Source organism: Electrona antarctica (genome assembly GCF_951216825.1).
Source record: "Electrona antarctica genome assembly, chromosome: 10".
Classification (NCBI taxonomy): domain Eukaryota; kingdom Metazoa; phylum Chordata; class Actinopteri; order Myctophiformes; family Myctophidae; genus Electrona; species Electrona antarctica.
The window spans coordinates 24109778-24123886 of record NC_136791.1 but is presented as its reverse complement, the minus strand read 5'-3'; the positions used below and the strand labels follow the sequence as shown (position 1 = coordinate 24123886).

The 14109-nt window shown below is 44.5% G+C and overlaps 1 protein-coding gene across 1 annotated transcript in view; it reads right to left on the bottom strand.

Moving 5' to 3' along the window:
* Positions 1-14109, bottom strand: part of cdhr1a (cadherin-related family member 1a) — a gene marked incomplete at both ends in the record, with an annotated part of 275718 nt that overhangs the window by 237047 nt on the left and 24562 nt on the right. The window lies entirely within an intron of this gene.

Below are 14109 nucleotides of genomic sequence, written 5' to 3'. Positions count from 1 at the left end.
CGCCTTGGTGATGCAGCGTTAACTGCGTAAAAAAAGAAAAACACTGATAAATAGACGGGGAAAGAAAAAACAGTCCCGGACGGCGTTCTCAAAGTGTCCCGCAGGCTGTTGTTGTCGTTGTGTGTCGCCTCGCGGGCGGAGAATAACTTCTTGTTTGGGGGGAAAAGGGCGAAGTTTCCCTCCCCGTCGCAACTCTGTTTTGGCTCTCAGGGAAAGTCTCTGTAAGCAGCAGGAACAACGCTGTCAGGTGCAGAGCATGACCCCCGCCGTTTGTACCGAGCGCACCGGTCGCTGCAACATTCGGCTGTATAGAGAGAGAAGGCACTGGCAGCGGGTCACTCTATTTTGTCTTTAAACGACATCATCATTGAGTGGTGGGGGGGAAGAACAAGGTGCTGTGTTAGCCTACAACAACAGTGAGCCCGGGTCTCTCTCTCTCTCTCTCCCACACGGTCCAGTTAGTATAGCGAAACTGCGGCAGGATGAAGAAGGAGGAGGAAAAAAACAGAAAGAATCCCCCCACTCTCTCTCTCTCTCTCGCTCTCTGCTTGGAGGTGGCGAGGAACCGGCGGGTCTCGAGTTTAATCAGATAGGGGCGGAGATGACAGGGGCAAACATGGACACTCTCCTCTCCTCTCCGTCAGTCAGTCAGTCCCCCTCTCCTCTCCTCGGGAATGGGGCTGTGCCTAAACGAAGCTTTGGGCTCAGAATGAAACCCCTCTCGTTGTGTGTGTCTGTTTCTAAAAGCTGCAGTCCCACAGATCACCCCTCCTCCTCCTCCTCCTCCACCCCCCCTCCATCCATCCCACAGAATCCCACCACAGCATAGAGATGGATGACTTGTCAGACAAAGGCGATAGATTCCAACACTGTGTGATTCGCTAACGTAAAAAAAAAAAAAGCTCAAATGAGGAAGTCCTCCTCGCATCCGACAGTTCGGAAGGGGAGGGAGACGGAATGGGAAATGATGAGACTTTTTTGGGGGGGGTGTGAGTGAGGAATCAAGGAAATTAAAAGGAAAGCTTCGAAGAATGGAGGTAAAAAGCGCGGTGTCAAAGCTCTGTATAGTGTATATAATAGTATACCTCTCCGACAGTCAGACCGCATACTGTTGTGTTGTTTAAAGTTGAGATGAGCCACCGTTCAGCTCTCCTCTCTCGGCCGGGTCGCCTTCAGAGACGCTCGGATCATTTTGGGGGGCGACTGGGGAACGATGGAGCCATGGGGGTGTGATTATAGCCATGAGCCAGGATATTGCAATATAGTCTATAGTTTTCAATTCTTCAAGCAACTATAATCTAGAAACTTTGTGCGTGCGCGTGCGCGTGTGTATGTGTGTTGGTTAACCGCATGTCAAGTAGGCTAAGCACTGTAAGCAGCAATGCAGATTGTTTTATTTTATTAAAAGTGTACGAAGATGTCTTTGACAAAGTGATTTAATGTGGCAGTATACGCTACTACACTTTTTTATATTTTAATATTGTGCAAGTCTTTCTGTTTGAATATGATCTTTAAAAAAAAAAATGTTTAGGTCTAACGTTTTTGAGTTATAGCCTGCTTATAGGCCTAGTAGTATACAAAATGTGGCATTTTATTGTCTTTATAAAGGTGTTTATTGTTTAATCATCGCGTTGGCGCTTATACCGACAAAATAACGGATCTCTAGCAACGCATAAAGGTCAGTCCTTTTGTCGGCAAGCGCCACCGTAGAGGTGGGACGCAGACAGTATAGTCATTAGTCACTCTGAAGGCTGTGATAAAAGTGAGTTGAGGTATATTGCTCCTCCAGTGCTCGCTCCGCCTGTAGATGGCGCTCACAGGTTACGCTGCCCCCCTTCACCCGGTTCACTTCGTTCATTCATGTGGACGTGGTGTGGAGGAGGAGGAGGGGGCTGCGTTGCATGGGGGTCAAAGGTCGAGCTGCAACTTATACTGTAGTTCAATAAAGCAACTGTAAATCTATTATAAATAGAAACGCAGTCCGAAGCGGAGTGCATAAATTAATGACACCGGACAATAGACATCCTCGGAAATCCTTAATTGGCTCTGGCATGGGAACTTGATGGCGGACAAGTGCATGCAGCATGCCATGCAGGGTCTTTTGTGTGGAAGATGTTCAGTTGCAATCCAATGGCATCATCACATGGCACTCAACAAATGAATGCTATAGACTTCAAAGTTATCAAATAGTCCAGACAAATGGCTCAAAATTAGCTCGGGTTTAATTTAGCCATGATATTAATGATTGGTAATCTCAGTATATTTCACATAAAAGACATATAAAGTCAGTGCTGAGTTAAAGTTTTGAACTTGAGTCCAATTTTAGTTGCAGCCTGCAGGGCCGACGGTATAATAACAATTAACCTAATTGAATAATTAAAAATGAATCGCCTGATTCTAACGAATTTAGTGAAGTGTATTAGCCTATTATTATTATTATTGTGCTATTTATTTACGTATTTATTTGCAGCATTTGTCATACATACAGCAGGGCTCTCATTTAGAGTGAAAGTCAAAGCTTTATTTATCCATGACGGTCGGTGTCAGTGACTGTTGACGCATCTTGTCGGAAAGCGGCTGTGTGTGTGTGTGTGTGTGTGTGTGTGTGTGTGTGTGTGTGTGTGTGTGTGTGTGTGTGTGTGTGTGTGTGTGTGTGTGTGTGTGTGTGTGTGTGTGTGTGTGTGTGTGTTTGTGTGTGCGCGCGCGTGCGTGTGTACAGTGCGTGCGGATGCGGTGAGCTTTAGCGAGTGCATGCACTAGAAGGCCGTGTTGCTCCGCTCTGCCCTCTGGACAAGTTTGAGGACGATTCCTCTTCTGGTTTTTCCTTTTCTTTTTTTTCTCTCCCTCTCTCCCTTTTTTGTTTCTGCCTTTTTTTTTCTTTTTTTTTTGGAGGGAGCTTCTGGTACAATATGTAGCACCATGGGCTGTAATTTCACACGTCACTGCTCTTTTGCCCTAAAGCTGCTGCTATTCCCCCCCACAACACCCCGATTTGCCCCCGTAGCCTTTGCACTGCCATGACGACGTTTCCCTTGTCAAAGTCCTATAGCACAACAAATGGCACGATAATTAACAAACTGTTAGTCTCTCTCTCTCTCTCTCTCTCTCTCTCTCTCTCTCTCTCCACTTCACTCTACACTACAGCCCTCTCTCCCTTCACAAGCCGAGCCACCACGGGCCTAATAATATGATTCCTGTTTTTTTTTCTCCATATACTTGCATTCAAACACGGAGGCGCGCACACGCACGCTCTCTCACTTATATGGCGTCCATTGGATGCACACGTGTATTCGAGCCATTTCAAATGACCAGAAATATATTTTTAATTAAAGTTCCAACCACATAGCTCCATGGTATATGTGGACATTATGACTGTATATATTAAAGCATTTCACTGTATGTATGTATGTATGTATGTATGTATGTATGTATGTATGTATGTATGTATGTATGTATGTATGTATGTATGTATGTATGTATGTATGTATGTATGTATGTATGTATGTATGTATAGGCCTTGTGTGTGTGTGTGTATGTATATATATATATATATATATATATAGAGAGAGAGAGATAGAGAGAGAGAGAGAGAGAGACCATTGCATTTCCGTGCTCTTTGAAGACTCAGTGATGGCAGAAGGAACCTGTTTGTTGCATTTGTGGTGTGTGTGTGTGTGTGTTCAACGCACATACACATTATAACGTCATCAATCGATATCATTGTTCTTCAGCGCTGCATATTTATAGCAACTGTCTGGAATTATGGAATGGCTGGGCAAAATGTCTTCCCTTAGTACAGTCATAAGGAATTTGAGTTTTATATAAACACACGCACTATACATCAGCCTCACTCACATTGTTAATTAATATCTTACGCGATAATTAGCAATTAACGCGTCGATTTTTACCGTCTCAGGCCTAGTTCACACCTACACAACAAATGTTCGGTCCGTGTGTGATGCCTGATTGCTTTTTGATTGCTGCTCCAATTCATTTTCAATGGGAGTCACATGGTTTGACCAAACATTTTTGTTTGATGAGGGGGGAGCAATCAGCCATCAGCGATCAAACACAAATTTTTGATCAAACCATGTGACTCCCATTGGAAAAGCATTGTGGTGGCCCAAAAAAACAAAAAAACGACCAAACATTGCTTGATTGGTGTTTGGTACGTGTGAATGAGGCCTCAGCGTGTAAAGTGAGGGTTTAGACTGCATGCTAGCCTATATGGATATAGGCTAAACATAATGCTTATTGGCAAGGAGAAAATAAAAATGATATTGATTTACCTTATAACATATAGCATCATATAGGCCTGAAAGGGAGGACGCTATACACATAGGCATGTTCAGTTTTGTCTGCAGGAAAAAAAATCCACTGACTAATGTGTCAACGAATTTGATTTATTTAGCTTTTATTAATCATTCAAAATCATTTGAATGATCAAACAGCCACGCTAATTGGCCGGACCATGCACGCGGTGAAATTTAGGTGCAGGGGGGACATTTTGTATGTCTAATTATTAAACAATTTCGAGTTAATAAAGATTATTACTTAGTTATTTCGTATATATACAGTTGGCCAACTTGGCCACATCACATTTCTGCACGTTTGTTGTGCATCCTCTGCATACATGCATGGCTTATCAATAAAGTTGTTATCATGTATGGTTAAACGTGGTTAAAAATGTTCCCCTGGACATAATTTTGTTCCATTAGTCAAAACATTAGAATTATTTCGGGGAGTCACTTGCAATCGGCCCTGCCTGCGCTCTGAGGCGCTGTCTGTGTCTCCTGACATGTTAAAAGCCATATGGTTAGTCCGTGGCAGAACCCAGATATCAGCTGCGTCCTTAGATTGCTTATTCATGTGCTCTATAAGGGAGAGCAGATGGGTATCAATTTGACTCTCCGTACGGTACGTCCATGGGACAACCAACCGCTGCAGATTGATTTTGTACTTGCTTTTAATTTCGACCATAATTAATTAGATCATTACAACTGTTCTGCATTGATCTTCCCATTTGCGCCCCCCCCCCCCTCAACCAAAACAAAATCGAGATGTGAATTTGAATGTGACCTATGTGTATCGGTGTATGTTTTGCATTAAAAGCCCATATAGGATCAAACGATTGACAGTTTAAGATATGATGATGATGATGGTAATAAATAGTATAGGCTTAAGTATTGTTATTGTTTATTATCTAAAATGTTTATACCTCATTTTCGTTTTATTGCACTACAATAACAGACAAATAATCAGGTGTGTGTGTGTGTGTGTGTGTGTGTGTGTGTGTGTGTGTGTGTGTGTGTGTGTGTGTGTGTGTGTGTGTGTGTGTGTGTGTGTGTGTGTGTGTGTGTGTGTGCGTGTGTGTGCGCGCGCGCGCGTGTGTCTATATATATGCACCCACAATGTTGGGTGCACATACAAAGCAACTTAAAACGCAAAATGCTGTATTTGGAAAAAATAAAATAAAAAACAAACTTGAAAGGCGAACAGAATCTATATAGTTCAAGCCCACACTGCACGAACCAACATAACAAACAAACAAACATTGACAGTATTTGTAGCCTATGAGGCGTCTGCAGGTTCGTGCAGGTGGAGGAGGAGGTTTGGGGAGAGAGAGATCCTTACCTGATCGACCAGCGGTATAGTGGGCTGTGAGGCATGGCGTTCCCCCTGTCTAATGGTCCGTCTCCTCGATGCAGCCCACTAGCTCTGTCCGGCCTCCTGCGCTCCCTCCCCGGCTGGGGCGTCCCGCATCTCCCCGCTGCATGCTGCTGCTGCTAGTGCTGCTGCTGCTTGTCAGAATCTTTGACCGATCATCCAAAACTAAACGGTTTAGGACGACAACAAAAAAGAGGAGCAAGCCCCAGTGTGCTCCAACGAGCTAGGAATTGATAAAGAGGGGGGTAAAAAAAAAAAATAGAAATCAAAGAACACGGGAGCGTTGCATGCAGGGTGTTGTATAAAAGGAAGAATAAAAAGCTATCGGATGTAAAAAAGAGATTTAGTATGGATATGCTAAGAGAGCTGCAGGTTTTGGACTCCCGTATATTATGAGCAATGATGGATATCAGGCCTACATTTTAAACAGATCACAGTGTTGCATAACTTCTACAGATCGGTATGTATTTTTATTCATTTGTTTACTTATTAATTAACGTAGCCTATTTATTTTTTTATTTTATTTAATGTATTCGAGTATTCGTAGTTATTGCTTTTCTCCACGACTTGTCTCAAGTTGACACAGAAAAGTTGACATGCTTGTGGTTAGGTGACGGAGGCATGGCTGCTGTTCATTGGCTGAAGCCCTCAGCCTGCACACCATAACGTAATCAGACAGACTGAGACAGACAGACAGACAGACATATAGTGTGAAACGTTTGTTACAGTAACTTACAGACTGCCATTTGATATCGGTAATGTTTCTGTCTCTCATCATGAGATCCCCGATTTACACTGCAGTCCTATAACTTCGAGAGTGTAGCCTATAGCCTATACTGATACAAAGTGAATGGACCCGACAAGGGTCCATTTGGTTACATGTAAGCCTATAGGCTACTGTAGCATATAGGCCTATACGCCCTCGAAGTATAACTCTTCTCAATCAACCCCGAACCCCATGCATGCACATTGAGAAACCATAGTTTACATGAAGTCATTTCAGACATTGATTGCAGCTGACACGTGCAGGAAGCGGACTTGAAAAGGTGTCTCGTTAAATAAACACATATGACATGGTGATTGCTGACGACGAGAATAAAATAGAATAATAATTAATAATAACAACAACTCATGGTGTAAATTTAGTTCGGGTTGTTCGTGACGATAATAATAATTTGCCCGCTTCTTATTTATTTAAAAGTTTTATTTCCCGACAATTGAAACCGTATATATAACCTATGTAGTGTCACTGCATAGCACACTGCACACAGTATGGCCTACTATACACACAGTCACACACTGCACGCACGCGCGCGCGCACACGCACGCGCGTTCGTGCGCGCATCCACGCGCATGCAGGCACGCATTCGTCGATAACCGAACGAGAAAACACGCAAATATAGCATATACATGCCAGTATGATATAGGCCTATATATTTAACATGATTATTTTGATATATAGGCATATATCTTTATTTTACATTTTCGTTATAGTCCTATATATATCCCTTCTGCTTAAAGTGTGTAAAGTAACACAATAAGTTGAAAAAAAGAAAAGAAAATGAAAAAAGGGGGATCATTCATTGTATAGAGTCTATCTTATAAAAGATTAAATAAATAAATAATAGTAACGGACCAATGGCTGCCTTCGACGTCAATATGAGAGGAAAGTTTCTTATGTGTGTGTTTAACAGCGCGAGGGAACACAGCAAAAAGTAAAGAGTGGAGAGGATAAAACTTACACACTGGAACATTAACAGATGAGTAACCGGTGAAAATGCAATATTACAATATTCACATGAACGACGGAGCGTGGTGAAGCCATAAAACTCAACATTAAAAGATTATAGCTTCTCTATCGGCTATTTAACAAACATTTTGCATTTATAACACTATAGTCTTTACAGTGCTTGAGGACCATGGTATGGCCATAAGAGGTCCACTGGACCAGGAACCATGCATAATGGATGATATTATAGAACACCTTTTATCTAACATATTTAGATGGGAGGAGCTATATAAGAAACTGCTCCTTAAACTTCTATACTTTCTAACACAAATCCTGAGACTTTATTTGAAGGCGTGTGTGTGTGTGTGTGTGTGTGTGTGTGTGTGTGTGTGTGTGTGTGTGTGTGTGTGTGTGTGTGTGTGTGTGTGTGTGTGTGTGTGTGTGTGTGTGTGTGTGTGTGTGTGTGTGAGAGAGAGAGGATTGTACTGTCTCTGTGAAGGTGCAAAATGGGCCTGCGAATCGGTCTCAGAGGGTATTTCATTCGTTAGCCTTATACGTTATGTAGAAAGTAAGCATCAATATATATATTTTCTTTTCTTTTCTGAATGAAAACTAGCTTGAAAAAGTAGCTTGAAAATGGCAGCTGACCCCTGACCCCCCCCCCCCCCCACACACACACACACACACACACACTTAGAATATTTGGTTATCGTTGGATAAGATTTTGTCCGCCACTTATGCTGTATTGATGTGGCACTATAAGGAGAGATAACAACTATAAGCGTGGTTCAAAATAACAATTCTTCTACATTCTCTAATTGTGTATATATAGACTTCTTGTAAATTAAGATGTTTCACAATAATTTTACTCTTGAGAGCATAACATGAAACCATTTGGTTACCACCACCAACTCTCCATCATTTAGCTGGGGACCACCTGGGATCCCCGCAGGGACCACTGACGGTCCCCGGACCACTGGTTGAGAACCACTGTTACAGTAATGGAAGCCCCCCCCCCCCCCCCCCCCCCCCCCCCCCCCCCCGCCCATTCAGAGATTATGACCCGAGTCCGAGCGCAGGAGTACAGGAGGCAGATTGAACACTAAAAACGGGAGCAGAGGAGGAGTGATATAATATTGGAGGGGGGGAATGTGCTTATGGGAGGGAGGGGCGAGGTGAGGGGGCGGGTGTTAAATGGCGTATGAGTCCATTTCCCTCCTTTTTTTTAAGTCCTGTTATTATACCGGTGAGAATCTTCCAATAATTTAGCTAAATTCTTCATGGGAGGACGTATATATAGGGCAGTGGTTTCCCAAACCTTTCAGGTCGAGAGACCTATAGACATTTGCCCGGGACCCAAACTAGTGAAAGTATCAGCTATACGTCATCTCCTTAATTGGACATAATGTTGCCTACTTCAACCCTTACCTCCTCACTGCCACTTATGCCACCTGGACGTCCTCCCAAAGCCACCACCATCCTCCCCCCCCCCCCCTCCCCACCCCGTCAACCCCACCTATCCCTTCCCCGAAAATATACCGTCCCACGTGCTTCATGTGCCCTGAGCATTAAATATGGCCTCTCCTATATACCCTCTCTCCCATGCACCACCCCACCTCTGTGCCTGGCACCATCTCCCCCTTCACACTGAGGCCACTGTAGCTATATGCACGCACGCACGCACGCACGCACGCACGCACGCACGCACGCCACACGCACATGCTGGGCTGTGTCTGCATGCCGTTAATCGTGCAGTGTGACAGGAGAGGGTGTCAGGATATGTTTAATCTCATTCAGGTGTTTTCTATTCACATTACGCTGTGAGATTGTACATCTGAAGGAACTATATAATGTAGGCTATTAGGAACGGGCTAAATCATGATCAGCAGCAGCGATGTACAATCCTTCTACTGGAGGAGTGGATGCATGGCACGAGGGGGCGGGGTGGGGTGGTGAGGTGTGTGTGTGTGTGTGTGTGTGTGTGTGTGTGTGTGGGGGGGGGGGGGGGTGGCTGGCTAAACTAAGACAAAACAATGGAACAATATGTTTCCCGCCGGATGGATGTCTGGATGGCGTGTTGGAAATCTGGGCTGAGAGACACAGCCAGGATCATCATCATCAACTCTTGCCAGCTTTTCATATTTAAAGCCAGCAAGGGTTTAATTACCAAATGATGACAGTGTCATATGGTGCCATGATGGCACAGAATGGGTGTACTAGGGCGTGTGTGTGTGTGTGTGTGTGTGTGTGTGTGTGTGTGTGTGCGTGTGTGCGTGTGTGCGTGCGTGCGTGCGTGCGTGCGCGCGCTGCTGCTCAGACGTGTGCGTTCAATCCATGCATATACAGTGGATCTGTCCCCTTTGCGTGCGTTTCTCCTGTAGTGAGTGACTGTACGAGTGAGTGTGTGCGTTTATATGTTCCTATAGTGTTGCGTTTGTGCCATTGAGTGACAATGGGGCACTGGGGGGGGGGGGGGCCCAGCATCCTGGGGGAAGGGAGCGGGTGGGCCATCGGGGAGGGGGCCTCAGAAACGGTAAAACATCTGTAATTTGTAATTCGCTGGTGTTCAATGGCTGCTCATGGATTAAAGATTAAAATCTATTGTCTTGACAGATGGGAGGGAGGGAGAGAGACAGAGAAAGCGAGGGAGAGACAGAGGGAGAGAGAGAGAGAGAGAGGGGTGGGAGAAAGAGTGACACTCATGCACATCCCATTTCCATTTGTATATAAGTAGCGACACACACACACACACACACACACACACACACACACACACACACACACACACACACACACACACACACACACACACACACACACACACACACACACACACACACACACACACACACACAGTGCGGCTAATCACGGTGGAGAAATATGCTGTGTGTTTGTCTCACTCTGAGCAACGCTGCCGCCAGCCTTCTACTCCAGCTGTGGACTCATTCTACTTGGGCGTCTCACTGTTCCACCTCTGCTGGCTCGCTCGCTGCAGAGTGGTTTTGGTTGCCTATTAAACCTGTCAAGACTGGGAAAGGCATCAATGTCGTTTTAGATTTTAAACACTTTGACCATTATTTTACACTAGATAAAAAATAGCAGATCTGCAAGCTCGTAGCACGGCGTGACGTTCTACGAGCTTGTAGATCTGCTACTTTTGAAAAATCATGAACATTATTTTGTGCCAAATCTCTGAATATTCTGTACATATTTTTAAGGCGAATATTTTTAACTTGGGCTCCCTGGAAGAAAACCTTTTCAGATGGGGGTCCTTGACATGAAAAAGTTTGAGCACCACTGATATAGCAACATACATTTTTCAGAAAACGGTTAGGATTTATAGGGTCATATTTGTAGAATCAGCATCATGGTCTTAACTCTTGAGTTAACGTGGTTACAGTGGAATTAGAATGTGAGTGAATTCTCACCAACTGAAATGTCTGCCACATGTGGCTGGCTGCCATACGCTGTGCAGAGAGAGAGAGAGGGCAAAAGTTAGACATATTATATTTTAAATTTACAATATCAGAGTTATTTTTGTGCAGTATTTTCTTAATACAGAGGTACTGTATGGTATGTTAACCAATTTCAAACTGGTGCCTATATATTTTGGGAACATCATTATCTAGGTGGAATTTCTTCAAAAAAATATTTTTGACGAAAATGGTCAACCTACATCCTACAAGCTCACACAGGACATTGTGAGCTTGTAGATAAGCTAATTTAACTATAAATACACTGATGTGTGCATTTGGTTTTTAACTTTTGATGTATAGGCCCCAATAGTTTGAACCATGTTTCATTATCACAAACTGAATTTTACATGCAGCATGCATGTTCCATTTATGTTCAACACAACCTCTTATATCTCCATATTTTAACTGTTGGTGTTTCTTCGTAAATCAACGCCCTATACTTGATCATACCACGCCGTCACTCAAAAGCCTCAAAAGTAGCAGATCCACATTGGAGCTTGCAGTTCTGCTACATTTTGAATTTGAATCCTGAAAACTATATTATTTTTTGACATATGAGGTTTCCTCCCCGACAGAGACGAGCTGTGACGGGGACAAGGTGTGACCAGAGGCTACACCTACCTGCCCCCCTTAGCATGCTAATTGTAATGGATGGCTGTTTTAGCAGGCGTGCTGGGAGCTAATGAGCTGCTTCTGCTGCCTGGACGCTGTCGCGCGGGTGGCGCCCAGCGGTGGGACGGCTAGCCCCGCTTTTCCAGAGCAAGGAAGAGAGACCCCTCCAAATCTCAAGGCGGCCCCTTTGTCCCCTCCGAGCAAAGAGCGGTGGCAAATGTTATCCTTAGTTAAAGATGACACTCGCCCTTCCGAATTCGTTCCCACTCGAGGCACCGAAAATCTCTAATCTAAGGTGACCATCGAAAAGGAGATGTACGAGGTAGTACATCTCTTCTTGTTTCTTACATTCTTATAGAGTTTTATAAATGTTTAAACGTTGTTGTTACTAATGCACAGGGAAGGACACGATACATTGCTGTCTGAGTTGGAATTTCTTATTTAGTCTGTGTGGTCTGCACTGTGTGTGTGTGTGTGTGTGTGTGTGTGTGTGTGTGTGTGTGTGTGTGTGTGTGTGTGTGTGTGTGTGTGTGTGTGTGTGTGTGTGTGTGTGTGTGTTGCAGGGTAATGGTTTGGTCAGTGGAGCGAAGCAGACCACCTGAGAGTTGTTTTTGGGCATTAGCGTGTGTGCAGTCCCACTCTCTTTCTCTCTGTGTGTGTGCGTGCGTGCGTGTGTGTGTGCGTGTGCGTGCGTGTGTCATATGACACTAGCCCTCTGAAGGAGGTGCATTGCTCCCTCTCTCTCATGAAAGAGAGCTGAGGAGGAGGAGGAGGAGGCTGCGTGGTGAATTAAAGCCTCTCTTCAATAAAACATCAGAGTCTTTGAGGAACACACGCTTCAGATGCCCCAGTAATTGACTTTTGGACTTCAGGATTTACATGAAGCCTCCGAAAGCAGCTTACCTGTTCACCGATGCCCCTTGAGTCCCCCCCCCCCCTCGCACCCCCTCCCTCCACCAACGTGGATTTACATAAACTCTACATCTTTTTAGGACACCCCAGCAGCCCCTCCCGCATCTTTAAGAAATACAACAGTAGGAGATGTGGATAATGAACCACTTGAGCCTGATTTATATACATAGTCGTATGGCGGTGTCGTGTGTGGCAGGGGGTGGGGGGGGGGGGGGGTGGGGGGGTGGGGGACATTTTGTTATCCCACGATTTTGTACCGTAACCCATTTGTTCACTCGGCGCCAATTGCATAAGCTGTAATCCTGCGAGTTTCACCGGTTAAAATAAAAAGCGCTTAAAACAAAGGATTTGTTAAATGTAGTATATCATATAATTATATTGAAAAATAAAATAAAATACATCACAGAATCAACGGTTTTATGGTCATGAATCACCAGGATCCTGGATGGCATGATTCTATAGGCTTAAAATAATGTATATATATTTTTTTGTAAATCTCTATGGGAAAAATGAATGGCAAATTCCTCAGTGGGTCCAGAAAACCACACCCATTGCTATACTCTATAGAGACCATGATTACTGCATGTTTTTTGTGAGGGTACCACTTTTCGGGGGGCGTGAGGAGCAAGGGGAAGAGAGAGAAAGAGTAATGAAAACAACACTATATTTACATATACAACATGCGTAAGATGAACGTAACAATCAAACATTAAACAGTAAAAGTAACGATATCAGATACGATAGATCATGGATCTCCGTTGTAGACGGATGACTCTGCAGGGGAAAGTTGTGAGTACGCCCGGTGCGTCTCGCCGGGAGCATATAATAAACTCTTTAACAAGACGCGGGAAGTCAGAGTGAAGGAAGATCTATGGGAGCAGCCGAGTAGCTTGGCAGATTTAATTAATTACCGCATATTAAAATGTTTGTTTACAGAAGTGAGCAGCTATAAGAGGTCCGATGTTAATTAATTTAAGACGTCCCCGTCCCCATCCCTCCTCCCACCCACCCAGTCTCAGTGAAGTGTCGCAGGCGAGCCACGGAGTTATACTCCCTTTGGCGGCGGGCGTTTGCGTCTCATTGGATATCCATCAATTGCTGTAAGGTGTGTTGGAAACAAAGATGCATGGTGCACAAATTAGTCCCAATGTTAACATGATTGCATATTAAGATTTCTAATTAGCATGCAGGCGTCAGGGAAAGGCGAAGGAATGTCTATAGGGCGCGACGCGCAGAGGTTTCTCGTTGTGTGTGTATACGGTGGATGGAGTGTTTGTTTTTCAGGGTTTCATGAGAGATTGTTATTCCTGGCTGCTGCCCGATGTGCAGCTTATACCCACCATACCTCCACCTGGCTGCATCTCTCTCTCTCTCTCTCTCTCTCTCTCTCTCTCTCTCTCTCTCTCTCTCTCTCTCTCTCTCTCCAAGGCGTGTTGTTGTTGTGGACAGGTGGAGCCGTTTGAGAGTCTGGCCTGCTGGAGTCGACGTGCGTCTCCGGAGGTTCCTCCTTTGGACAGTGATGTATCTCGACGTCCTACCAGGTCAAGCTGGACCGAGTCCAGAACATCACCTGCAATCAATAGTGTGGGTAAAGCAGGCCCCGCTGAACGTGTGCGAGGGCAAAGACTGCCACTTAGAAAGCCACCGTGGGAGAAGAAGGCCTGCACGGCCCATTGCCTCGCTAAAACCAAAGCACTAGGCCAGCACTCGGCT